This window comes from Silene latifolia, chromosome 3, assembly GCF_048544455.1.
Source record: "Silene latifolia isolate original U9 population chromosome 3, ASM4854445v1, whole genome shotgun sequence".
Classification (NCBI taxonomy): Eukaryota; Viridiplantae; Streptophyta; class Magnoliopsida; order Caryophyllales; family Caryophyllaceae; genus Silene; species Silene latifolia.
Genome location: NC_133528.1, coordinates 11,502,796 through 11,513,113, shown reverse-complemented (window position 1 = coordinate 11,513,113; position 10,318 = coordinate 11,502,796).

Genomic DNA, 10,318 nt, shown 5'->3' with positions numbered 1-10,318 from the left:
TGGAGTCATACAGCCCTCCACCGGTGGAGTAATCCAACCGGAGTTCGGGATGCCATCAATACCCGACACGCCGCTGCCAGCCAACCAGGTCACCATCATGGGACATGTGGTTGACGTAGCCAGGCTGAAAATGCTCCTAGACCTAATTAGTAACACGCCTGCTCACACTGTCACGCCGACAAGAGCAGCGGAAACTGTCCGGGAGACCAGGGCCCAAAATGTGACTCAGAAAAACTTGAACGGAGCACTAGGAGAAGCTAACCCAGCCAAATCGCCGGGGGAGCCCAAAGTGGGCGCGGTAGACCTAAGTCCTTCCCGCACTCGTGGGAGGACAGCGTCCCCGCCGCACGAACGAGGCTCACCCCGAAGGAGCCAGAGGAGTCCGACTCAGCAGAGTTGGAGAAGAAGTCCGAGCCGAAGAAGGAGCCCCTCCCGCTACGGGGAGGAGCCGAGTTAGGGACGCAAGGAGCCGATCGCCGCGTGTCGTTCGGACGTGGTCGCAGCCCCTTAACGCCTACGTCCTAGAAGTCCCGGTGCCAAATAAGCTCAAGCCGCCACCCCCGTCATACAAGGGGGATGGTGATCCATCGACCACGCCGAGGCCTTCGAATCTTACATGTCGGTATGGGAGCAGCCCGATGAGGTCCGTGCCGAATTTTCCCAACAACTTTGCTGGGATGGCTCGGAGAGCCGGTACAAAGGGCTTCCCGATGGCTCGGTGTACTACTACGCCGACCTGAAGGGCGCTTTCCTAGCCCAAGACTCTGCGCAATAGGAGAAGGGCCGTAGAGACATCGACCTCCCGACCATCGACAAGAGGGGGCGAGTCTCTCCGGAGCTACGTGAAGAGGTTCGATGGAAAGGTCCAGCAGATTCGAGAAATTAATCCCGAGCCGGCGGCCTTCGCATCGATGAAGGGCCTCCCAAGGGGGCCTTAAAAACGAGCTCATCAAGAGCGGAGGCCCAGGGCCTGGACGCCGCCAGAAAGTTGGCCGACCAAGCCATCAAGGTGGAAGACTACCACAAGACCTCGGGAAGATCCCCGCGCCGAGCAATCGTGATGACGAGGAAGGGTCACAGCGGACAGCCGGGACGAAGGACGCCGCGACAACTTAGGCTCGCGGTCCGACGCAGACGCCGTGAGAATAACAGATCACGGTCGGACGATCCGACCGGAAGCAAGACTCGGCGGCGCCGGGTGGAATTCGGGAACGTACCACCGAGGCGGTATAGTGAAAAACCCCTCTCGTCGTATCGCCCGAAGTCTTCGCCCTGAGCAAAAACGAGGGTCAGAAGTGGGAAAGACCTCCCAAGCCAAAAAGCGACGGTGACACGAGCCAATACTGTGATTACCACGGCCACACTGGCCATTTAACCAACGACTGCCGCCATCTGAAGAATGCCATAGAGGAGCTGATCCGAAAGGGAAGCCTCGGCAAGTACGTTGCAAAAGGCCAAAAGACCGACGCCGGCGATTCAGATAGGAAGTCCGTCTTCGAGCGGATAGGCGTGATTCATGTTGTCATCGGGGGCAACGAAAACGGAGGGTCCGCTCATGGGCACAAGCGGCACCTAAACGAGCTATATCAGGCCATCAACTTTGTGCCCAACTCAAGGATCCCCTCTGCAAGCATCCCCGATATAACTATCGGAAGAAAGGACTACGAAGGGATCATCGCCCCTCACAGCGACCCGCTTGTAGTCAATTTGGACATATCCAACCACCTGGTCAATAGGTGCCTGATTGACACAGGTGCATACACGAACATCATGTTTAGAGAGTGCTTTCTCGGCCTCGGCCTGAGGATCAAGGACTTAAGCCCCTGCACCAACCCCCTATACAGCTTCTCTGGGGCCGGCCTGGTGCCGCTGGGATCAATTAAACTCCCGGTGACGTTCGGCGAGAAGAACGCGGCTAAAAATATCCTAGCTGAGTTCGTCGTCATCGACGGCTCGTCTGCCTACAACGTTCTCATAGGCCGAGTCACCCTGAGCGAGGCTGACGCAGTGATGTCCATCCGGGCCCTAACACTGATGTATGTCTCGGACCGGGGGGAAGCGCATAAGCTCGTCTCCAAAGACGAGAAGGATGAGGTGGTCAACGTCCAAATAGCTGCCCGAGGTTGCAACATGCAATCCCTCAAAGAGGCGAAGAAGTCCGAAAAAGGAAAAAGCCCGTCCTTACAGCAGGGGGGCGACCTCATGGATACGACTAGTGGCTGATTTGGGGGATGTACCTGTGATGGGCCGTTAGGGCATTGGTAGTCTTGTAAAATTTTATGTAGCTACGGAGGTGTCCAAGATGGTCAGGACACCCCAACGCATGTTTTTACCTAGTGAAAAACCATCCACGCCTTCCATCAAAGCAAAGTTCTTCCCATCGCTTATTTATCAAGAAACAGACGCCGCTCACACTTTGTCATACCGACAAGAGCGGCATTCTCTCATCAAGAAATTAGCGCTGTCGCAGTCACCCCAAGTAGTAGACGCCACGGCAGTCACCCCAAGAGGTTTGATGCCGTCGCAGGCACTCCAAGTGGTAGACGCCACGTAACACGCTATCAAGAAATGACGCCGCTCACACTGTCATACCGACAAGAGCGGCATTCTCTGTCAAGAAATTAGCGCCGTCGCAGTCACCCCAAGTAGTAGACGCCACGGCAGTCACCCCAAGAGGTTAGATGCCGTCGCAGTCACTCCAAGTGGTAGACGCCACGTAACACGCTATCAAGTAAACGACGCCGGCTCACACTGTCATACCGACAAGAGCGGCAGTCTCCATCAAGAGTCTAGCGCCGTCGCAGTCACCCCAAGTAGTAGACGCCACTAGCCACCCCAAGAGGTTAGATGCCGTCGCAGTCACTCCAAGTGGTAGACGCCACGTAACACGCTATCAAGAAACAGACGCTGGCTCACACTGTCATACCGACAAGAGCGGCAGTCTCCATCAAGAGTCTAGCGCCGTCGCAGTCACCCCAAGTAGTAGACGCCACGGCAGTCACCCCAAGAGGTTAGATGCCGTCGCAGTCACTCCAAGTGGTAGACGCCACGTAACACGCTATCAAGAAACAGACGCCGGCTCACACTGTCATACCGACAAGAGCGGCAGTCTCCATCAAGAGTCTAGCGCCGTCGCAGTCACCCCAAGTAGTAGACGCCACGGCAGTCACCCCAAGAGGTTTGATGCCGTCGCAGTCACTCCAAGTGGTAGACGCCCCGTAACACGCTATCAAGAAATGTACGCCGCTCACACTGTCATACCGACAAGAGCGGCAGTCTCCATCAAGAGTCTAGCGCCGTCGCAGTCACCCCAAGTAGTAGACGCCACTAGCCTCTCCCCAAGAGGTTAGATGCCGTCGCAGTCACTCCAAGTGGTAGACGCCACGTAACACGCTATCAAGAAACAGACGCCGGCTCACACTGTCATACCGACAAGAGCGGCAGTCTCCATCAAGAGTCTAGCGCCGTCGCAGTCACCCCAAGTAGTAGACGCCACGGCAGTCACCCCAAGAGGTTTTATGCCGTCGCAGTCACTCCAAGTGGTAGACGCCCCGTAACACGCTATCAAGAAACCAGTGCCGGCTCACACTGTCAATCCGACAAGAGCGGCAATCACCCTCGCAAGGCGGATACCATGACAGTAACGGCCATCGCACACTACACTCGCAAAAACAGACGAAGTGTCTTGGAAGCGTTGAAACACAGTTGAGATACGCACTCTAAAACGGCCACGGCCAAGCCGAGGCGGAAACAAAAGGGGCGCTCAATTAGGAATACAGGAAGACAATTCTGACAAAGATGAGATAAAGACCTCGGCCAAGCCGAAGGCGAAAGAAACGAACCATTATTAGAAGATAAGTTACAAATTACAAGTGAAAAGAATACGGACGACGGCCGTCCCCATAGGGATAAGCCGAAACACAACCTACCGAGGTTGTACAAAAAGAAAACAAAAACTACTATTATGTTCACGTACAAAGAGATAACGGGAGGAAGGGCTGAGTAACTGGCCCCCGGACAGCCGAAGCAGATCTGCTGTAAACTTGTTCTCATCAAGCCGCATCTTCTTCGGCGGGCAACCCAGCAGCTATTCTAGCAGCCTCAGCCTCGGCTTCGGCAGCCTCAGCTGCCCTCATCCTTTCGGCTTCTTCCTTAGCCACCCGAGCCCTCTCAGCAAGAGCTGCTTTCTCAGCGGCCGCCTCCCTCTCCGTCTTTGCCTTCACCGCCTCCTTGGCCTCCTCCACCGCGGCTTTCTCCTTAGCCTCGAGCTTGTCATCAAGCAGCGCGTCGAACCTGCCCCACGGGAAGGAACCATCAAGAGGGAAAAGCTCCCCGATAACTTCCCTAGCAAAGCATCTTCGGCCAAATCCCGGAACTTGGCGCACGGTTTGGGAAGCATGTCGGTTTGCGATCTCGATGTCCGCCTCCTTCGCTTGATGACGGCATCTCGCCCGAACCACCTCCGCCCGAGCCTTAAACAGTCCCGGGACTCGTTCCTCTGCTTAAGGTAGAGGTCGGCGCGCCCCTGAGCGAGCTCACATTTCCTCGCGCCCGCAGCTTCGGCAGCCGCAGTCTCGGCTTTAGCCCTCTCAGCAAGGACCTCCTTTTCAGCGTCCTCCCTAAGTTTTCTCTCGGCCAAGAGCGTTTTCTCAGCTTCTATCCTGAGCCTCTGTTCATTAAGGAGACCCAACTTCGCCGCTGCAGCAGCCACCGCTTAGTGGCATTACGCTCATGAACAGCCGAGCCACGACCTTCTCTTGCTCCCCGAGACGAGCAAATGTAGCCACGTTCCACCTCGCCAGCTCCCTAATAAGCTTCGTGCCCTCCTCTATAAGCTCGGAGACGGAAGCCTTCTGGGATGAAGGGACGATGGTGGCAATTTGGCCACTAGCCTGCGGCTGGGAGACGAAAGCCTTCTGGGATGAAGGGTTGACGGTGGTGCCTTGACCACCAACCTGTGCAGAGGACCCCACCGCCTCGCCGCCCAACGTGAGCAATAGCCGATCGCGGCCGATCTGCGAGTTCGGTTAAAACATCGATATCGATCGACCCATCAGAAATACCTAGTGGCACGGCTGAATTTAAGCCACGAGCTAGATAGGTACCATGCTTGGCCTTCTTGACCGGAGAAGGCACTTCCTCGCCAGCGGTAGAAGCTGTCCCTTTCCTCTTACGGATAAGAGGAGATCCCTCTGCGTCAGAATCCCCCTCATCGGGAATCTCAACAATCTCCACCTTCTTAAGGGAGGGGATGGGAGTTGAAGCCGGTGTCGACGCCGTTGCCACCAAGGGCCTTGTTTTCCGCGTCCGACGCACCACACCGCTAACAACCCTCGCCTGCGCCTCCTCCTTGCTCAAGACCTTTAGCCGCTGTTCCATAAGATCATTCGGCGACACCCTGCGGTCATCGGCTGAAGCCTTGGGATGCAAGTTAGCGACGGTTTTATCTTTGTGCAGCCCCATTCTCCGAAGAAGATCCTCAGATAGGTCCGGTCCAAAGTGGTCTACAAAAGAAACAAAGCAAGAGTCAAGAAGAAGAAATGAATCGAGATTCGAAAATAAAGAAACATCAAGAGCGGCGGTGGGCCTCACACCGACCCCACTCACCCCGTGCTAGGGCCGGTATGAGGCCGACATAGCAAAGCGGCTCATCCTGAAGAATGATCTCGCGTCGGGGAATCCATCTTTTCGGCACCCCACCCTTGTCCACCTCAAAGAGCCTCATGGCCACCTCTCATCCTCCTTCGAGGGACCTGCGGCATCCATTTTAAGACGCTTCCGAGTGACCCATCCGTCATGCTCCGCCCTAGTCTCACACCGCAAATTAACTCGATCTTTGGAAGGAACGGGCAAATGGATAGTCATTCGGCACTTTAACATACACCCACCGACCCTGCCAGCCCTTGCAAGAAGAGAGTTTGTCAACAGAGACGTAACCCTGCTCGGTTTGTACGCTGTACCATCCAACGCGGCCAGGGAGTGACGGTTTGAGATGATGAAGACGGCGGAATAAATCCACCGTCGAGCCTCCCCTTAAAAAGACAAAGCCGACGAAACCAATTATGGTCCTCATGGCCAGCGGGTGCGGTTGGGCAACAAAGAACGTTCATGGCTCTAATTATGGCCACAACGTACCCATTCAATGAAACCGGAGCCCGTACTCCAAATGCCGCAGTACACGCCAAGATATGGGTCCGGCGGAGGGCAAAGCGATACACTGACCCTCCCCCCAGGATAACGATTTCGTATCCCCTACCAAAGAAAAAATGATCCTCGAAAAGTTTCCCGCCGGAACAACGGGCAAGCTTACGGGACCAAGCACGATCAAGGCGGATCTTACAGACATAGCCGTGATCCATGACGTACCGTCTCCCCTCACTAGGACGAGACCTTTCCATATCATCACCAAAATCATCACCAAGATCACCAAAAGAGTCGAAATCCTCCCATTCCTCCGAATTTGAGGATCAACTTCAGAGAAGGAGACCTAGGACCCCCGACGCAGTTTACTAGGCCCAAAGATCGCAGAAGACATGGTTCACAACAAATTATTAGCAAGGAAAATAAAGAGTTTGCTTGTTTACCTTAAAGAAAAACACTCGCCGGATCAAATACTCCGAGGATTAAGAAGAAGAAAACCCTTGAAAGTTTGGAGAGATGAAGATTTTAGAGAAAAATTTTCGAAAATAAAATGAAGGCCAAAATCACGGAATAACTACCCTATTTATAGAGAAAAGCCCATGAAGAAGGACCAATCAGGGCACAGCCCATGAAGCGTCAACCAATCAGCGAACACACACGTGTCAAGCATGCAACCGCGGAATGTCAATCGTCGCAACAGTTGAATGTCAATCAATGCAACAGTGACCAAGCGTCTTCAACACGCCTATTCACATCTCTTCGACTGTTCATCTCCCTCAAGCAAATTCCTAGGTATCTAGTCTCCGCCGGTTTCCGACAAACCAAGCCAGGAAGCACCGGCCGGGGGCAATCAAATTCAACCGGCACTCTCAGCCCTGGTCTCGGCCAGCGTCTTGTTCCTTTCCACATCGGTTACCCTTCACGCACCCATGTGGAGGGGGGATATGGTATATGGTACGGAATAACAGGTGCCACGCCGATACACAAGAAGACGCCGATACAGAAAAATTTGCGAAATTTACTTAGTGCAGAATATATGCTCAGCATACATCGGAGCCCATACCACGGCATGGACTACGCTGGGGGCAAATTGATGGGGCATATTCTGCACCGCCGACCAAGTCAACACACCGAGCAAGGTCAAGGATATCCACAAAGAAGTCGACGGCTTAGACGGCCTAGCCGATCGGCAGCCCATCGGCCGATAGCCGGGTCTCGGCCAGACAGCTCGCCAGCCGGGACACATGTCCGCGTACTCACCAAGACCCTCCGCCGGCCTGCCGTAGGTCCATCGGCCGAGGGTAGAACGGTCTTTCCACCTAATAAGCCACTTGGCCACTTGGCCACTACGTGACAAAAGGTGAAAGCCTATAAATACTCCTCAACCTTCATTGAGGAAAGGATCCCACAACTTAACCTAGAATACACTATTCATCTGGTAATATCTCCCTTATCTCTCTACAATACATTCCTAGCCAATTAGTATACAACTTATACCTCTAAGTTCACTGACTTGGGCGTCGGAGTGGGTACGCTTGGCACAAAGCCAAGCCCTCAGTTCGTTCATTGTTGCAGGAAAGGCCGAGAGAGGCGATAGGAGCGAGAAGGGTTCAACCAAAGACATTATTCTACAAGCCACGGGTGGTAACGATACTTGCTCTGGAACTACACCCGGAACAGGCATCAACATGACTGTATTTTCATACCGTCACATCTCTCAAACGTATCCTATAGGTGTGACTTTTAGGGACCAGTTGATCACCGCCATCTGTATGACAATAACGTCAAACTTATCTAGCAAGCCAACCGTTATTGATAAACGTGGACCAACTGATAATAATACAAAAGTATACCCTTTGATTATTTTAGAGATTTAAATATTATTGCACTAACTGTAGAGGACACCAGCCCCAACAAGCTCCCACTTGTCCGTACAAGTGTATGTGTAATAACGTTATCCGCACTAACGGAGGACACAAATCAACAAACTCCCACTTGTCCGTACAAGTGTATGTGCGATAACCGATTCTCATATCCATTTAAAATTTCTCCCACTCAATGTAAAACAATTTGCAGATCCGAATCCGCAAAGCTCGTATTTTACAATCGATCTGTATCAAGAGTGGTTTCCCCGACTAGAGAGTAACTCAACCGATAAAACGAATTCGTATTCGAGCATGGCCATGCATTTCGATTCTGACTCCTCGAGTGGCCCTGAGAAATATCGAGTAACTGATAAAGGCTGAATATTTCCTTCAACTCGACTCCTTCCGATCTAAGCACAGCATGAAATGACCCGGAAAAAATCTACTTGGCCCCCTGTTACGGATGACCGTGAGAAAGAAACCAAAGTCACCCAAAATCTGCCTTAATCTCAAGAGACAATCGATAGTCAAAAGAATCGACTCTTAGGATCACCATGGAGGTCCTATCCACGACCCGGACCGAATGTTATAAAACATTTAGGACTCCACGTCGATGTCACAATTGTGTCCTACGAGATATCCGTATAAATCGCCTCTGTGATTGGTCATTCAACCTTTTGACTTATGGCTCGTTGAACCCTCCATCAACCAACGTCACAAAATAATTGCCGAGTTATCACTCACGTGGGCAATTAAGGACCAAAAATATAATGTTTGTTCAATTCACTTTGTGGTGTTCAAAATTGTCGTACAAATCCACATGAAAAACAAAATATATAAATATCAAAACGATGATGTCGTATAGAGTACAAAAGAGAATGAATCTAATCCATAAAAGAGTACTACAACTCAGGAACACGTTTAATTCCCATGGAATTAACATGCCCTTCATGCTTATCTTGTCGTAATGGTTTAGTGAGAGGATCTGCTATGTTATCATCTGTAGCAATCTTTTCTATCACTACTTCCTTTTGCTCCACGTAATCTCGGATTAGATGAGCTTTCCGTTGTACATGTCTAGACTTGTTGCTAGACTTAGGCTCCTTAGCTTGGAAGATGGCACCTCTATTGTCGCAATAGATGGTGATCGGGTCATTCGAACTAGGCACTACAGAGAGTCCTTGTAAGAATTGACGCATCCATATCGCTTCCTTTGCAGCTTCAGACGCGGCATAGTACTCGGACTCAGTCGTAGAATCTGCTGTAACACTTTGTTTGGAACTCTTCCAGCTGACTTATTATGTCTGTTTTTGAACTTTTATCAAAAATTACTTCAAAACTCCCTTAATATGCACTTGTTTGGAACTCTTCCAGCTTCAGACGCGGCATAGTACTCCTTTTTAAAATTCTGTTTTCTAAAATTACTCCCATATATAATTTTTTACTAAAATTACTCCCTTAATATGCACTTTTATCAAAAATTACTTCAAAACTCCAATTTAGATGACTTATTATGTCTGTTTTTGAACTTAGTCTCCATTGTTATACGCTTTAAAGTATAAATTGGCTAAGAGACAAACGAAATAAGTTCATAAAATGACGGAATAAGTAACTTAAATTTGTGTTTTGAAGCAATTTTTAACAAAAGTGCATTTAAAGGGGGTAATTTTAGGAAAATATTATATAAGGGAGTAGTTTTAAAAAAGTCAATTTTAAAAGAGAGTAATTTTTAATTTACTCAATAATAAATTCACGGCATAAGGAAATAGTAATCAAATATGGAACATGCAAAAATTTGAGTTACCAAACCTTACCCATTCTCTCTGATTATGTTATACATGGTCGACAAAATTACTTGTCGTCGTTAGTCGTCTTCTGCCATTTGTGAACGTGGGTCATTTTCTGGTCATTTCTGATTGTGGGTCAGTTAGTTATTTTCGGTCAAGTAATTTTTAGGCCGGGTGGATCGGTTAGGGACAACTTTTGGGTTCGAATATGTTCCAGATTGTTTACGAAACTAATTAACCTGGCCTTGCGCGGAAATGACTTGGTCACCCTCCAACCGCCTTGAAACAGGGATGGCATGGATAATAGGCCTCGCTCACAGCATTCATCGTAACATAATACTCAAATATCACACTTATTTAGTTGTTATATCGCACACACGAAGATCGTGCACACATTCGACCAGGCTATATGCAGCAGTTGATGGTATATGACCTTCTCTCTTTTCGTCGGGAACTGTATACGGACCTATGACTCCCTTGAGAAGCTTTCTGCCTCCTGATTTACGTCCCCCAGCACGAACACCA